The sequence below is a fragment of the Meleagris gallopavo genome, chromosome 16 (assembly GCF_000146605.3).
Source record: "Meleagris gallopavo isolate NT-WF06-2002-E0010 breed Aviagen turkey brand Nicholas breeding stock chromosome 16, Turkey_5.1, whole genome shotgun sequence".
Classification (NCBI taxonomy): domain Eukaryota; kingdom Metazoa; phylum Chordata; class Aves; order Galliformes; family Phasianidae; genus Meleagris; species Meleagris gallopavo.
In genome coordinates this window covers 13647473-13665086 of record NC_015026.2, presented here as the reverse complement: position 1 = coordinate 13665086, position 17614 = coordinate 13647473, and the positions used below count along the sequence as shown (strand labels likewise).

The following is a 17614-nucleotide window of genomic DNA, read 5'->3' as shown; positions in this document are numbered from 1 at the left end:
CGGAGAGCGGGGGGAGGAAAAATGCGGAGCGAGGTCCGGCGCGATGCCGTCCCTTCCCTCCGAACGGAGCGACGCTGCCGCGGAGCCTCTCCCCCAGCCGCCGTGCTTAGCCTTGCTTTGCAAATGGCATCGCGTTTGCTTTGCAAAGGCCAAAAGCAGCATCGTTCTGAGGGGGACAGCAGGGCGACGCGGAGAAATGTGGAGAGAGCAGAAGGGTGTGTGCACCGGCCCCACGCTCCCAGGAGCGAGGCTGTCAGCCCCAGCACCCCGCGGCCCAGCAAGGGCAGGGGGCTGATGTTGGAAAGTTCAGAGCAGGACAGCTCTATAAACTTCCCCAGGTGTGCTGGACAACCGATTCCTGAGGGGATTGCTACTCCGCAGCCCCTGCTGCCGCATCCCACCGCTCTGCCCAGGAGGGACCAGCTGCAGCCCCATCTCTCCTCCACCTTTCAAGCCCCTTCCCCCGGTGCCCTAAGGCCAAAGGAAGGCCATTCCCTTCCTCCCGAGGCAGAGGAGAACCCCAGGCCCTGAGGTCAGCCCTTGGGGACAACGCTGTCACAGCCACCAGCTTCCAGCCGAGTGCTGCTCCTTTCATTAAGCAGAGACAATCTGCTGAGATGCTGCTGGAATTTCTCTCATTTCACATTAGCAATCTGCTGTGCTGGGGATGCAGCCGTGTACTCAGTGATGCGAAAGGCAGCTTCCCACTGCCATTTAACAGCAGAATGAAAAACTTTAAATGAAATCGTAGTTAAGTTTGTGTGTCATTTTGTTTTCATTCTGTTTTGTGACTCTTTTTAAAGAAGAGCTGCAGAGAAGACTGGGTAAAACAGAAATGAAGATCCATAGGGGCTGGGACTCTGTGCAGCCACACACACACCCCAACACCTGCCAGAACACTGCACAAGCATCTCACACCTGTGTCTGGAGGGGAAATAAAGCCATGAGCATGCCGCGGTGTCTGAGCCCACCACATTCCTGTGCATGTGCCCACCAGGGCAACAGATCAGCACTTCCCATTTCAAAGCCCTCACTTCCAACAAGGTGAAGGCTGCGTAGACCCAGGAAGCAACACAAGTCTCAGCTTGCAACCAACAACAGCACATTTTCCAGGCAGAAGTCCTATCAGCTCCCTCCCAGCAGCCTGAAACAACCTCACGATGGGTGCCCAGGTGCAGGGCTTGGAAACCATCCCTGCTGCTGCAGATGGCTCCGGCCCCAAGCCCAGGGGTCTCCTCACAGCCCCATCGCTGCGCTGCTGAGCAACCCGCAGCTGGATGCTCTGTTGTTTCCCTGGGCAACTTTTATTCCAACAGCTCTCCTCTACAGCAGCTAGGGAAAAAGGGAAAGGGCATTGGTCAGATGGAGCTGACAGCTTCATCTGCTCCCACAGTGCCAGAGGACGTCAGCATCATTCCTGCAGGGCTTCACTTTCAGATCCCCATGCCAAGAACTGAGGTACGCAATCCCCCCTCTCTCCTGGAGCCACAGCTCCCAGAGCTCAATGACTGCTGATGGATTTGATGGGTGGGCTGGTTGATGGATGAGGAACTGGTTATGAGATCACACCCAGAGAGTGGTGGTCAATGGCTCAACGTCCGGATGGAGATCAGTGATGAGTGGTGTTCCTCAGGGCTCAGTGCTGGTGCTCTTTAACATCTTTAACACCAGTGACACTGACACTGAGATTGAGTGCACCGTCAGCAGTTTGCAGATGGCAGCAGGCTGTGTGGGGCGGTCAATAGAGCTGAGGGGTGGGATGCCATCCAGAGAGACCCGGAGAGGCTGAGCAGTGCCACCCGAGGGGAACCGCGTGAGGTTCTGCAAAGTGCGAGGTCTGCACCTGGGTGATGGCAACCCCTGCTGTCAGTACAAGCTGGGGGATGTAAGGATGGAGCACAGCCCTGCTGGGAAGGACTGGGGGTACTGCTGGAGGTCAGCTGGACATGAGCCAGCAGTGTGCCCTCACAGTCCTAAAAATCAATGGGATCGGGAGCTGCATCCAAAGCTGCGTGGCCAGCAGGGTGAGGGAAGGGCCAGACTCTTTAGCAATGTTTGTTGTGACAGGACAAGGGAAATGGTTTCAAACTAAAGAAGGGAGGATTTAAATGGGATGTAAGGAAGAAGTTTGTTACAATAAGGGCAGTGAGGCACCAGCACAGGTTGCCCAGAGAGGTGGTGGTGCTGTGACCCTGCAGACCCCTGAGGTCAGGCCACCAGGTGGGCTCTGAGCACTGATGGAGCTGTGGGTGTCCCTGTTCATTGCAAGGGGATTGGACCAAACGGCCTTTAAAGGTCCCTTCCAACTCGAACAATTCTATGAAACCTCACAGGAACGAGGTAAGCCAACAGTGAAGAATTTTGATAAGCATCCTTTTTTTTCTTTTCCACTCTGAACTTAATGAGGCGCAGTGATGGGGCACCACTTCCCTCACCCCATCAGCCCCAGCTGCAAAAGCACCATCAGACACTACAGAACAGTCAGAGAAAGGGGCAGAACATGAATCCACGGGATGAACAAAACCAAGCAGCACAAGTGCACAAGAAGCACAAGTATGAAGGTTGCTCCTTAGGTTGCTAAGGAGCGCACAGGAGACTTCTGGCAACTACTAAACATCTCCGTACTGAACATACACACACACACTCATATCCCTGCTAAAACATCATATTGCAAAGTCATCCAATAGCTCCAAGGTCCCAAAGTCATTTTGGTCTTTAGGGAGGGGTCAAAATAACTCTGTGAGCATCCTACGTGCAGCTGGACCAGCAGCATCAGCACACCACGGTGTGTCATACAGACAGTGACAATGAAGACACAAAAGCCCAAGAGGAACCTCCATCCCAAGGGGCCAAGCAGTGGCCCAGGGCTCCCCCAGCACCCCTCTGTGCCAGGCACTGCCCCCGAATAGGGATGTGTGCAGCAGGACTGGGCTGTGACATGGGAACAGCCACTCCCAGCCAAGTGCCAGAGCCCCAGGCCCAGCACGCATACGGCGCGGATCCAGCCCTATGGCAGTGCTGCATTTTAATGTAGTTGTAATAAAAAGCAGAGTATAAGAGGCACTATAATTTCAGACTAACTAGGCAATTCGCTTTAATTGTCACTTGTATGGCACTGCACACAGAACTCAGCGCCGATACCTGGCGTCAGTGCACGGGGTCTGCCTGGCGCATGGCCGCATCAGAACTCAGCTGGTACCAGCCCTCCAGTTCCAGCAGCAAATCCAGATGTGCTGCACAAAACATCCTCCTTCCTGGGAACAGCACCGAATCATGTAGAGAGAGGCTTCACAGACACACTTTCCTTGTCATCTGGCCCACTTTCCTGCGCGTGAAGCACAGAAGAGATGGCATTAGAAACATTAGGGAACTCAGATGCAATGCAGCACCCTGCAGCTGAAGTTGCTCTGCCTGCAGCTGCCGAAGCCCTGCCCCGGTGCCTTGGAGATGGCGCAGACACCATGCTGCAGCTTGCAGGGAGAGATAAGGGCAGGACACAGCAGAAGGAGCGGTGGGGGTTTGCTAAGGAAAAAAGAGAAAATTAGTCAGTCTTTCCCCAGCAAGACAGTTTGCTGAGTTCAAAAGGATGAGAGAAAGCATCAAACACAGGCAGCGATCATGGAGTCATAGAATGGCTTGGGTTGGAATGGACCTCGAGGATCATCAAGTTTCAACCCCCCTGCTGCAGGCAGGGCTGCCAGCCTCCATATCTAATGCTACACCAGGCTGCCCAGGGCCCCAACCAACCTGGCCTCGAGTGATGTGATGGGAGGAAACCGCGAAAGGAAAAGCAGAGGCAGAACAACGAGAGGAGGCCAGAGCTGGCAGGGGCACATGTGGGCACCACAGCTCTGCCCCACGCCTTCATGCGAACCCCCAGACCTTGCCCAGCTGGTGACATATCATCTTCCTACCCTCAGCCAGCTGGGAAGCAGACAGCTCAGCGTGCCCCAAACTGTTACTCTTTCCTTCCCACCCACCCCCTACAAAAAAAAAAAAGAAAAAAAAGCCCTAGCAAAAGCCTAAGCAAAAATCAGAAAACCTATTAGCACGATCAAAGATCTCAGCAAATGGAGACTATTTCTTGTAATTACCTCTCAGCAAATACCAACTCTCTTTAGAATAACAATCTGTATTGAGTGAGAAAGCTCTGGAGAGCAGCAGGGCTGCAATCCGTGGGGCCAGCTGTGCCCAGGGACAGCCTCTGTGCCGTCTGGTGAGGAGCAGCTCCCCACAGCCCATCCCCTCCCTGCCAGCATCTCCGGGCCATGCCTGGGCACCGACAAGCACTGCTCAGAGCAGGGCTGAGCCTCTGCTTTTGGCTGGGCGGCATCGGAGCGCTGAACCCAGCAGGGACTGCAGCTGCATCACCCAGCACTCTCAGCCCCTGGGCGCCTCTTCCCTTACACCCCATAATTGTTTCTGTGTCAAAACTGTGAAAACCTCAGCTCCTTTCCCAAACGGTGGATGGACACAGCCCTCTCACAATGCAGATGAGGACTGCAAACTCTCAAGCCCAGAGTCAAATTTTAACCTCTCACGTCAGAACTCAGAACGGTGCAATCATCGGATGGGTGTTGGCTTTACTCAGCATACGGCTGCTTGTTTAAATTAAGCTGGGATATTCCCCCCCAGGTTCTAGCAATTTAATTAAAGTAAAGTAAAAACAAGCCTTTCAAACTTCCAAATGCTCGCCATGCAATTAAAACCTCCAGGACTGCTAAGCAGAGCACGGAACTTAAATAACATCCAAGGGAAAAGAAACGCTCTGGCTCTTTCAGTGCAAACCCCCCCAGCACGAGAAAGAATTAAAGTCACCACCGGGCACAGACCAGACAAAGGGATGCTTTGAGGGTGACCAGAGGATGCACAAGGGCACCGAGATGCTGCATGACACAGCGCTATGCCCTGAGGAGCTAGAAGCCAGCAGCCCAAAGTGCAGCAGTACCTGTGGGGCAGCAGCTCAGCGACACCGTGGGCAGCAGCTGGCACAGCCGGAGGGTCCCTGAGCAGCAGCACGGCATCCCCAGCACCAACAGCTCCCACTCGGCATGCCTGCCTTGCCCTGAGCAGGATGTGGTGGTCCCTTGTCATCCGATGTTTGTGGAGGCAGAAAGTGGGGAGCATCATGGCTGAGAACAGCCGCAAGCACAGCTCCCTGCCGAGCTCTGTGCTTCCTGACCCCATGTGGGGCAGAGCTCGAGCCCCAGGGATGGCCCTGGACGTCACAGCTGGGCAAGCAGAGCTCAGCACGTGCTTGGTTATGCAATCTCCAGTTGGGGCTGGATATACTACAGCTACTGCTCTCCCACCTACAAGAATCTCTGTGGGCTCCTTCCCTGCTGTGGAGCCACCTCACGGTCCAACAGTTACAGGGGCTGCCCCTGCTTTGGGGCCCACACAAGGCTCTGCAGCCACATCTCCGTGAAGAGATATCAAAGCCGATTGCCAGCACAAGAGCAACGCAGCCCTTTGCCACCAACGCTCTCAAAGCACCAGCTCCAACTGCTGCGTATGGCAAAGCCTCCGAAACGGCACCAGGGCCACGTATGAGATCAGTAGCAATGCGGGGCGGCTCGGCATGCTCCCCTAGCAGCTTGCTGGATTAAAGATTTAATGCAATGCGTCCCTCTGGAAGAAATTATATAGGCTATCAAGAAAGATGCGCCGCTCATCTGATGAAATCTCGCAATCATTGCGGCAATATGTGCAAACTAAATAGGCTCTGTAGAGCAAAGGGAAAGCTGCAGTTGCTCTCGTGAGCCCTTTCCAGGGAGAGGAACCAATGGGTAAAGCAGCAGCTCCATTAGCAGGAATGTGTATGTGCAGACACAGCCGTGTTTGCAGAGAGCGAGACGGCCCTGCTCCCGTGGAAGGGGCAGAGCACCCAGGGGCCCCAACCTCCAACACCTCATAAAGTCCTGGCTGGCAGAAAAGGGCACGGAGGGGTGCGAGTGCCTGGGGAGCTCAGGAAGCCAAGGCATGAGCTAGCACTTCTCCTGACTAGCAGGAATTAATCCCAGCACGCTCACCCAGGGCCAATGGGACATGCTGTGCTCAAGCATCTTGTTGTATGCTGCGGATACCCCCAGTTTAATAGCCTTCTTCAGGGTGCCTCTTTCTGGCGAGCTCTGTGTTGCTCTGTGCACTGCAGCAGCACACTGCCTGCATTAAATCCTGCTCCAGCATCCCCGGAGAGCATTCACTGCAGCTGAACCCGGTCTGTAAAACATCCAACTTGACCGAAAAGCTGGCAGTAAAGCTTACGTTTGTATCTGCAGAGTTCATGGCGTACCAAAACAATCCATGCCTGGCTCACCCGGAGCTATTTTCCCTCAAAACCTCAAGCTGAAATCCCCACACCTCTGGGGCCATGATGCTTGGCACCCTGGAAAGTTACTGAAGAGTCTCAGCCCTGCTCCACGAGCATTCCTCTGACCTCCTACAGCAAGAAAAGGCAGAAGGGCTGGAGATACCCAAGGGCACACTGGTCCCTGTGCAGGTGACGAGGCAGCCCACAGGCAGCAGTGAAGCAGGACTTTGGGGTTGGGGTGGACAGCAGTTGCTCACCTACACCTCAACTCCCCCTCCTCAGCAGCACAGCTGGCTCTGCTGACCTCAGCCAGCACCAACGGCCACGTCTGCAGCTCTGCCCATGGCACTGAGCAGCTCTACACATCAGCTCCTGCACTGGCAGCTCCCTTCAGTCCAGGAGCGAATGCACAGACAGATCCCACAGCTCAGCTGGTGAGCAGCTCTTTGCAGGTTATTAATGAAATCATTTACTGCTTATTGCTAGGATTCTGCCAAAACACAAGGAAAAAAAAAACACACACACAAAAAAAAGCACAACTCTTACTGCCAGCAGAACCCCCTGTTGCGCTGCAGACCAGCTATTTGCAATGCCTTCTGAAAACACGGTGTGCAATGACCCTGGGCACGGCCCGGACTGCTCCCAGCACAGCAGTGACACGTGCACAGAGATGACAGTGACCAACAGGCCTCTGTGCAATGGAGCACGCAGCAGCAGAGCCGCCCTGCACAAGCACAGGGCTATGGTGCACACAGCCCCGTGCTCACAGCAAAACCCCACTGATGAATGGGGACGCAGCTCCAACCCCAAAGCACAGAGTGCACGGCCCTACACAGCACAGCTGCTGCTGACAGCGGTCCTTCCTCCCAAAACAGCCGAGGGAAGCAGAGCAGTGTAGAAGGGGATAACAGCCAACCTGCTAAATAGCAGATCTGATTTCAGTAGCACATCAAGGACCTGTGGAGATCAAGGAAATGTATTCCTTTATACGCTCTCTAGGGCACACAGCTATTTGCAACCTGAAAAATAGCTGCTGTCGCTGTATATAGGAGGAATTTTCCCGAGCGCAGCAGTGCAGCTTTAAGGGAACAAACAGGGGCTCCAGGAGGGCAGATCGCTCGCTGTGTGCTCTGGCTGGGGCTGCAGGGGACGGCAGCATCCCACTCGTGGGATGGCAGCAGGCAGCATCCCTCCAGCCGGGCACCCTGTGCCGTGGGATCGGGAGCTCTGCGTGCACCCAGCGCAGCCATCGTCCCCCCTTCCCACAGTCACTGAATAATTAATCCCCCAGAAATTCATCAGGCCCTCAGCTAAGCCAGCTCAGCAAACCCAGTGAGGAATTTCTAGGTCAGAACAACATGGAGGGGGGAGAGAGAAAAAAAAAAAATATGACCGTCCTGTAGGGCCTTTTTTTCCCCTCTCTGTCATAAACCCTAGGGATGGATCGTGCAGGAAAAGCCCCAGGACATCACAGTTGCATTTCCCAGCACCAGAAAGCAAGATACTTGTGAGACCCGTCACCGGCCCAGCACAGCAAGGGATGGGTGTGCAGGGAGCGCAGTGATGCGGGGCTCTGGGTGACAGCTGGCCCCTTTGCAAGAAGGGCTGTCTTCCCAGAGGATTCTTGTACAAGCAACTGATTATTTGCTGAAGACAGCTCGTCCCTGAGACAGACAGCTTGGTTTTGGGATACCCAAAGGACCTGGGGCTATGAAAGCTGCTGCTAGCAGGCAGCACACCGAGCTGCAGCAGCGTGGCTGAGGAGCGCACTGAGCAGAGCACAGCCAGCTGCACGCTGTACCACAGAGCCACACTGTCAGCTGTGCCCCTCTCTCCCTGGTGGGTGTTCACCCTGCCCTATGGGGACGCATGGGAGAGGGGCACAGCTCCAGGGAGGGCTGAGAGCCCAGAGGGATGTGCACAAGGAAACCTGACAGGGCCGGACTCCTGCTGAGACATGGGAAGGGGGCACTCTGCAAAACCCCTTCTACCCTTGTTCACACAAGCTAAAACCTGATCCCCATCACTACAGTCCCTGGGCAAAGGTCCAAACTCGAGGAGCTGCCACAAGCAGATCTATAGACGGGAGGGTGTTAGAGACCAGGGGAGGAGAAGCAGCCCATGCTGCAGCCACCTCCTCTCCCAGTGCTGTGTGTGCCCTGTTGGTACACCAGGAGCACACCCTGTGCAGGCAGCCTTCAGGTGAGTTCCCTCTAGCACACCATCACCTTATTTTTTCCTCCAGTCCAGCTTGCTATGCACCCTGTAAGTCCCTATTTGCACAAGGAACGCAGACTGTGCACACATGGTCACCACGCTCACTGTCAGCTCCAGCACATCATCCCTCTGCTGCTGCTCACAGATCATCTTCCAACCTCAGGTTGAGACAACCATGGGCAACCAGCCCAGAGAAGGGCTTGGGGAGGGATGGGGGGGGCTAGTGAAGAGCAGAGCAAGGGTTGGTTCCTGCATTTAGCATCCTGCATCCTACTCACCTCCCCCATCAGCACCGCAGGGCAGGAGCAGCCCAGCCCAGCCACAGAGGGATGCTGGAGCCCCTCACACCCACCCGCACTCTGCCCAGAGCCCCACCGAGGCGGGGGTGGCTGCAAACAATCCCAGCATTGAGATCCCACCCATCCCATCTGCAGCTCCACGGGCCAGCAGCACACAAAGCCAAATCGACCCATGGTGAGCCTTGCCAAGGCGGGGACAGATCAGCCTTTGTGTGCGCTGAGGCAAAGTTAGCTTTGGGGGACAGGCTGGATTGCTCAGGCACTGGAACCTGCGCTCGGGGCTGCTTCCCACGTGGAGGGCAGCAGTTCACGTGCGGATGACAGCAGAAGTCACCAGCACTCCTCTCCTCACTCTGCCCATGCGTGGGAAGAGCCAGGGGTCCCACCAGCTCTGGCACAGACATGAGGTCCTTCAAGCACAGAGGCACAGGGTTGGGCACATCTCACCCTAGGCCATTCATCACCCACACTCACCCCAAGCCAGGAGCAGCAGCTCCTTGGGAACAAGCCCATGTTCTGCTCTCAGACCCAACCCGCCCCATCCCTTCTAGCACTTGGACTTCACATCCACTCCAGCAATGGCTTCCAGATGCAAAACCACAAACCCCCGTAAGGACAACAAGCTTTCTCCCATTTCCCCTCTCCCTGTTGTTGCCGGAGCCGCCAGGACAAGCACAGCCCACCGGTGTGCCCTCACCCATGCGCTGCGCCCAGGGGATCCCAGCACAGAGCTTTACCAGGGGAAACATTCAGCAGTGCCCACCAAGGTCTCTGGACTGCCCAGCCCCAAGCTTGCTCCCCCCATACAGGTGCACTACAGGGAGGACACAACCCCCCCCAAGCTTGCTGGGTGCCTCCAACATCCAGCTGAGAAACAACTGGTGCGTGCTGCCCTCCTTCTGGGTGACTACCAGTCACTGGATTGATAACGGATTATATTCATTAATTGATTATATCAGTTCCTTATTTAACAAGAACAAGATGCGTGAGCAACAGCTACGTGCTTGTACTTCCATACATCTTCCCTCCCTGGCACTCGCAGACAGATATATTAGGGCTTCCTGCTGACCTCAATAAATATGCATGGCTTGGCAAGAACACCCCACACGTTTACTTACTGCATGCTGACATTCATTTATTATTACAGGGACGTATTCTCATTAGCCTGAAACCCGGAACGGCGAGAGATGAGACACCACGCGCAGCAGGCAGGAGCAGCAGCCACCTCCAGCAAAGCAAACAGGCAGGGCAGGGAAATGCACAACGCCAGAGCAAGGGGAGCTCAGCATAAAGCCGTCCTCCATGACAGATCATAAAGGGGAAAAAAAAACCCGCTAAAAAGAGGCCTTTCGGGGCTTTTTTTGCATATGACAACACCACTCTATTTGCACGTCTTTCTGCTCAAAGCTCCTCTGCTTTCAGCCTCCAACCCTCAGTGTGTGCATCACTGAGCTGCCTGCCGTGGATTCACCCCACGACAAAGCCACACCTGCTGATAAAGCAATCTGCTCCCACTGAGCCAGGACTGCACCGCTGCATTTGTATGAATGCACACAGCCAAGGGAGCCGCTCTCCTTCGCTCCCATGTTTGCTGCGGTGCTGGAGGAGCAGAAAGCATCTGGCCAGACATTGCCTTCCTCAAAGTCATGCAGAAAAATCCAAGACAACTATCAGGTGGAAGCTTTCCTGGTTGTGAATTGGAGACTGCAGCCAAGGAAGTGGTTAGAGAGCTAATCAGTGTGTCTGGCATGCAGGAAGATGCCAGGGAAATGTTATTTATGATGCAGCCAATGCCCTTAAGCACTGGGAAAGGCTTCCAGCTCATTACCCAGCACAGGCATCCCTCAGACAAATTAGGGATTGGAAAGTCGTATCAGCAGAGCAGTCTTTTCATTTACCTTAAAACGACCTACAAAAGGAAGAAGACACCACGTGGTGCACACCCTTACCAGCCATCCTCACCACAACACTACTATTAACATCCAGAACGGGAAAGGGGTTTGGGGACCTCATGACACAGCTGCTGCCTGCAGCCCAGGGAACTCTTAGACTGGAGCAGGTATACAAGCCCAGCAGCCAAAAGAGGAGTCTGGGGCAAGTCTGGTCCCACAGCCTCAAAGCTCTGCTTCCCAGAGGGGATCCACCCCCCATCCCAGGGCATTAGGACCAACACACCCCCCCAGCAGCCCATGCAGGACCCCAGTGGAAATGGTCACGCTTGCCTTCTCCAGCGCTGGGCTCATACACCTTCGGGTCGTCCATCAGCTTGCTGCCTTTATGGCTCAATCTCGTGTGCTGCTCACTGTGAGGGGGGCTGATTTGTGCCTTGATGGCTTCACTTCTTTCATGGAGCGGTCACAGCCAACGGCAGCACAGAAATGAACCACTTCAGGAGAAGAAAAGGAAGGAAAACTCCCTTTTGCCACGAAGAAATACAGTCCTATTTGAGAACTCCTGGGGACTCGGGTCGTTTGTTCTCGTTTTCAGTCCGCAGTCACTGGAAGAGGTTTGTGCCCATTGCTCACCAATCAAGCACCTTGGTTGGAAACGCACGCTCCCTGCTCCAGCACCAGCAATCAGAGCTGCTCTCATCCCTTCCAGCACGAGGCCTGGAGCTGCAGCGGAGCCCCGCAGCACACCACGGCCCCTGGGCCAGAGGAGCAATGGAAAAGCTGCTCTGCACCACTCCACGATGAGGGCAGAGGGAGGAAGGACGGCAGCCCTACGCTCATCGGCACTACATCAGCCACGATCTCCTTCTGTGATCCGCCAGAGCCACAAATCAGCAGCTCTCCCCTCTCCAGGACAAAGGGCCGCCACCAAAGCAGCCAGGCACAGCTGTGCTCCCCCAGCAGTGTCAGCCACAACTCTTCCACCCACGGGCAGGGAAGCAACGAGCATCAAGAAGGGCTTTGTCTGAGAGCATCCCGGCCGGTGCACGTGCAGCAGGCGCTTCCTGACCAGGGCTGCAGAGGGGGTTGGGGGGGGAGGAAGGACTGAACTTCAGGCACCGTTTCCTCCCACAGCTCCGCTCGCTCTTTGGCTTCTAAAAATAAAAGTAAACACTGAAGAAGAGCCCTTTTGGTTTCCTATTTCTGCTGTGTCAGTTTGTTGGTAGGAAGGGGTCCTTGGAGCGGTTCTTCCCCAAGGCTGGGGAGCGCAGAGCAGCCCCTGCAACAGCAGCAGTTGTGGGGTGCTGTGATATGGCCTCCCTGCACCATGCTGACCTCCTCTCCTCGCCCACAGTGTGGGAGAGCTCAGTCTGAGCCTGTGCTCCCCTTAACGATGCCTTAGAGCATAAGGAAAGCCAGCAAAGCAGCTTTTCTTTCTTTTCCCTCTTCCCCACATATATCACATAGCCCACGGCAGGCTGTGCTGGCTGACAGTGCCAGGCTGAGCCTGACAGCCCCACGCAGCCAACATCACTGCTGACCCACGAGCACAAACTTCCTCAGCAGGCAGCTGCTGTGATCAGAGCACCTCACTGCTCCACCACTTGTTTGTTCAGGCTCTTCCTTCACCACTGAGCTGCCGTGCAGAACTGCAGGGCAACGAGACACAAACACAATTATTTCCTTTTTGTTGACCTGCATACAGAGTAATCCCAGCATCAATTATAGCCCAGAGCTTCAGCTGTCCTCCCAGATTTCATAAAGTTGCTTGTCTAAGCAAAACCCCGCAGCAATGAGCCTGGCGGCCCACAGCAAAGCTCTTCCCCCACACCCTCATTAACGCCACTTAAATCCACCAGCGCCAAGAACCAGCCCATAAGAACTAAAATACAGAGGAGATGTGTATTCTGCCCATCTCACTGCTCTGGCTGCTTGCACCATGGGGCATGCCTTTGGCCTGGGAAGGAGATCCCAGCCTTGGGAAGGACAGTGTGAGGAGCAGGAGCTGAGAGCAGCCATCCTCCCAAAGGCAGCTTGCAGGGACAGCAGGGCACTAATTTGGGACCCCCATCGTCTCTCTCTCCTGGCAGCAGGCAACAAACCCACACAGCAGCCCGCAAATGCACAGAGCAAAACCCAACATAAAAAAAAAAACAACCCACCATTAACTCCTAAACAGCCCCCTCCTAGCTACTAAGTGTGAGAAACACACGTTTGTTCTGTAGTTTCCCTCCCCCCAGGAGCATGGATAGTGGCCCAGGAGTACTGGGAGCTCCATGCATGCACCAACCCCCCGGATGGGGGCACCGAGGCAGGCTTGCAGTTCACCCACAGGACACAATCAGAACAAAAATCCTAGAGCCTGGGATGCAATGCCAGGCATGGAGCCCAACAGCAATCGTGGCACAAGGTATGGACACGGGAATGAGGCCGTGCCCACACTGCTGGGAGTGCTGCAGGGTGAGATGATGCCAGCTGCGTGGTTCCCCCAAGCAGCACCCCAGCAGCAGCATGAAAGAACAGCGCCATCCATACAGGAGGGCTCATTTATCATGGCTGTAAAATTTATGATGCTCTTATCTCCCAGTCCTACTGGGATAAGCTGCAATTTATTCTTAGGCTGTGCAGCTACCATTTACTGGTGTGCACCCATGGCACATTGGCTGCTCCTTGGCCCACCTGGCAGCCCAGAGCAGCTGAGGCAGAGGGACTCGTTCTCCTCTCCAGGCAGAGGCACGGGAAAGCTTTGGCTTCCCTCCAATCCTCACCTTAGTTTACACCAGTGCACTTCCTAACACTGGCATCACATGCAAAACCAGCAGCAGATGCTTGCCAAAGCCATCAGCACTGTGGCTCCGGGCAGAGATGGGCTCACCAGGGCAGGTCACACCCTGCAGCCTTCTCCCTGACAGGACTTGACCCCAGGCTCCAAGTGTTGGAGCAGGACAGCATCCCAGCTGCACAGCCACCCCAAGCAGCCAGGCCACAACGTGGGCAGTGAGTGCTGGGCAACAGGAAGGAGAGGAGGGCAAAAACCAGTCCCCATCTTTCCTGCTCACAGCCCCACTCCATATGTGCACATCACATTACATGCAGGTGCTGCGATGGTACCTGAGAGGAGCAATTATCAGGATGCCTGTACCAGTTAATTGTTGCCTAGCCAACTATTTATGTTTCTATATGAGAACAGCCTCGTTTGGCTCCAGGGAAGGAGAAGTGAGCGGTGCACACAGTGCCATACCCACAGAGCCCACACATCCCCATGCACTGCTCACCTGCACCGAGGGCAGGGCCTTGCTGCAGGACAGAGGGTGATGGGCCAACCCAGCCCAGCAGGAACGTGCCGCCCCCAGTGCCCCATATGGCAAAATCCAGCTCCACCACAAGGCACAGAATGTGCCACACAGCTGAGGCGGCGGCAGGATTGTGCACCTCCAGCAGAGAGTACTTGGAAAGTCATCAGTCAGAAGGGTTGAAATTATTTTATGCATCATTAAAAGGGAGGAAAAGAAACAACACGAGAGAAAGCAGCCAAGATAAGATAAGTGCACATCCTCAGAGCCTCAAGCCAGTCTCAAAATTAGGTCCCTAGGTAAGAATACCAAACGAATTGGTACCTTGCTAAAAAGCTTCCTCTACAAGAGCATTCATGTTCAGGACTCGCTGTGTCCAAGCTCTTCAGAGCAGTTAATGTGGCACCATAAAAATAAAGAAGCAAGCCCAGTGCAAACCCCTCCTGCACAGCACTGCAGTTCTGCATGGCTGCTCTCAGGCCAGGATGAGCTGTGCCTGCAGGACAGACAGCCACCAGTGCTCCGGAGTGCTGCAGTCCTTGCAGCAGTGCCTGCAGCCCTGCCGACCCCACAAGGAGAAGCCCCAGGTGGGGTGTGAGCACCACCCTTAACCAGGAGGCTGCCGAGCACACCGCGTGGCACAGCTCCAGCCCTTCTGCCATAGGGCTCGTGGAGGATGGTGGCTGCCTTCAGTCACTGCCCGCTGACTCTCTGAGCTCATTGGGCTGGGCTGTAGGCAAGGAGATGCCACGGTGACACAGGCTGAGCATGACTGCCCCAACAGGAGCCTCCAGCACAGCAAGAGCTGTTGGTCACAGCCATCACCCCCACCTTGCTGAGCCCTCCCCTGCTCCCAGCAGAACCAAGCAGAGCTGTGCCACCGCCGCCCAGCATGCCGAGGACCAAAACGGAGAGCAGCAGGAGGTGACGATGCCACCAAAAAAGGAGCAAACCCAGAGCACGGGCAGCACCGGTGTCCCCAGCCACACACCAAGCCCCATCTGCAGGGCATGCAGTTGTACCTGCTCCAAGCTGCCACGGCACAAACCCAGCCCTCTGTGAGTGCTGCACATCCTGGGGAGGAAAGGGAGAGGACTCTTCCCATTTCCACCCACACACAGCCCATGCAAACAAAGAGCTCTGCACAGGAAGCGTGGAAGGAGCGCAGGAGCACTTTGCTTTGGGAGCAACAGACAGAGGGTCACAGCCCTGCTATCAGAGCCAAGGAGATGACGGGGAAGCAGGGAAGGAGCCAGAGGGATGCTGTATAAATAGCAGCATTGTCCTTGGTGTCGCAGGACATCAGATGTCAGCTACGATCCCTCACTCCAGAGTGGAAGCCTCTAATTGATTCCCACCCGACAGTTTCTTACCCAGTAATTACCATCCGCCCAAACAAGTCGAGTAAATACGCTTTTTTCTGCTATTACGGCCAGCAACAAATCATTGACTTGCAACAAAAACAGCATAAACAGCAGCAATTCTCCAGGCCGGATCTCCTTCACAGATGCTTGGCCAACCCTGTCCCCCAGCAGCCCCTGCCCAGCTCTCCTCAACCAGGGGAAGAGATGCTGCGTGTCCCACAGCACAGGGGCTCCCCAAGTGCCTCCGTTCACCTTGAGGGAAGCTGGGGCTGGACAGGCAGCTGCTGGGATCAGAGATGGATATGAGAAGAATGCTGCTGCCCCATGGGAAGGGAAAACACTTCCCCATGTGCATCACCACAGTGCCCCTCTGCTGCAGCCCGCTCTGTTGCCTGCCCCACTGTCACATAGAAACAAACAACAGGAACAAGTCCGTGCTGTTGGATTTCTTCCCACTGCAAGAAACATGATCTGGTCACTTGAGCCTCGCGTGTTGCATTCCTTACTTTTCACACTGCTGTTTACAAACGTACCGCCCTTCTGCACAATACAGCACAAACAGCAATGGACCTCACGCCATGCAAAAAGCGACAGGGACAACAGAGCAGGAGATATCCCAGGGAGAAGCCATCTAAAGGAGCAGGGATGACTTCTCTTTCTCACAGGTCATTTCACTTTCACGTTGAAAGGAGCAAGAACGTCTCTGTGAGCTCCTCTGTGAGGCCACCTGGTTGGTGGCACCAGTTTATTTAAGCAGCACAGAACACACCCCAGCCTCCAGCTGAGGGTTCCTACAGGAGGCAAAACCCAGTCTGAGCAGAGGAAGCTTGAACCTGAGTCACAAAAGACCTCCAAGGATCAGAGCACAACCCCACACGTGGCCAACCAAACCCAAACCCTATTCCTGGAAAACAGACACTGTCTGCTTGGGCAGAACTGGAGGACAAACGTGTGAATTCCAGCTGCCTGGGTGCTCTGTCATCCGTTCCCATGGACTCACCCAGCACCAGCACCACTGCGTGGGTCCCCTCTGCTCTGACTGACAGCACGTGCATGGCTTAAATTGCTGTCACCCACCCCAACGTCCAACCCGTGCAGGAAAACCAACCGCACTTCTGCCACGGGAGCAGCAGCAGCGCTGCACCAGAGAGCTTTGCTTAAACACCGTGATCCCAGTGTAAGCTACAGCTTTGCTTCCTGACATTTACAAAACCCCAGAGCGCTCGGCTTGGAAGGAACCCAAAGTGAAAAAGAGAAAAAGGAGACGCGCATTTTTCAGAGATGATTGCTGAGAGCTCCTGAGACCCTGCACTGTTACAGAGGCCCTCTACATGAAGCACACGGTGCTTTTTAAACATGTGGCTGAGAGCGAGGGTAGATCTGAACTGCGGCCACACATCAATAGCAGCACAATGGTCAGCACCTGCAGGGAGCTGTGGGCAGATACACACCGTAAGGACCAAAGGTCTGAGCTTATCATAAGCCTGTTGACAGACGTTTGAAAAGCAGAGGCCAGACAGGATAAGCAGACCCTGGGAGATGTGTGAAGCCAACCTGCTTCTTTCCCAAACCCACTCGCAGACTCTGACGTTGCTTCTCCCGAAGCATCCTTCCTCCATCTGGGTTATGAGACGTGTTAATGGGCAGAACGGAACCTAGAGGCTCACCACTGCTCCCTGTGTGTTTGGAAACGTGGCCACTGTTTCAAGAGAAACAGAAAATGCCCCAATAAACGGGGAATTTACGATCCCTTAAAGCTGTAATCTTCTCTGCACCGTGTGTGAAAGACACATTTGTTATGTTTGTGGTGCAGGCAGAGCTAAGATTTACCGTGTCCTTCAGCTGCACATTTCCCTGCTCTGAAGCATCCAGCAGGAGATGATCCCACCGAGCCCCAGCCACACGCTTCAGCACACAGTGTGCACCGAGCACAGCCAGCTCCCAGGCATCCCAGCCCCCATTAATGCACCACTGCCACCAAGCATCCTGCCAAGGGGTGCTGCTGCTGGAGCACGAACATCCCTCCACCAGCTCCTAAAGCACCTGGCCCAGCTGCTGGCAGCTTATGATGCTCCGTGCATGGGGCTGTACCAACAGCACATGGGTGAGGGGCTCAGCACCCACCTGCACGGGACACCAGTGTCACTAGGCTGTGACCAGGCAGTGGCGGAGCCCCATAGAAAACAGCTCACCCCCTCTGCAGGGCGCTTTGCTTCTGTACCTGAAAAGCAGAGCA

General features: G+C 55.0%; 1 protein-coding gene across 1 annotated transcript in view; it reads right to left on the bottom strand.

Annotated features, from left to right (window-relative positions):
- Positions 1 to 17614, bottom strand: part of LOC100550253 (ankyrin repeat and fibronectin type-III domain-containing protein 1-like) — a 135790-nt gene that overhangs the window by 101458 nt on the left and 16718 nt on the right. The window lies entirely within an intron of this gene.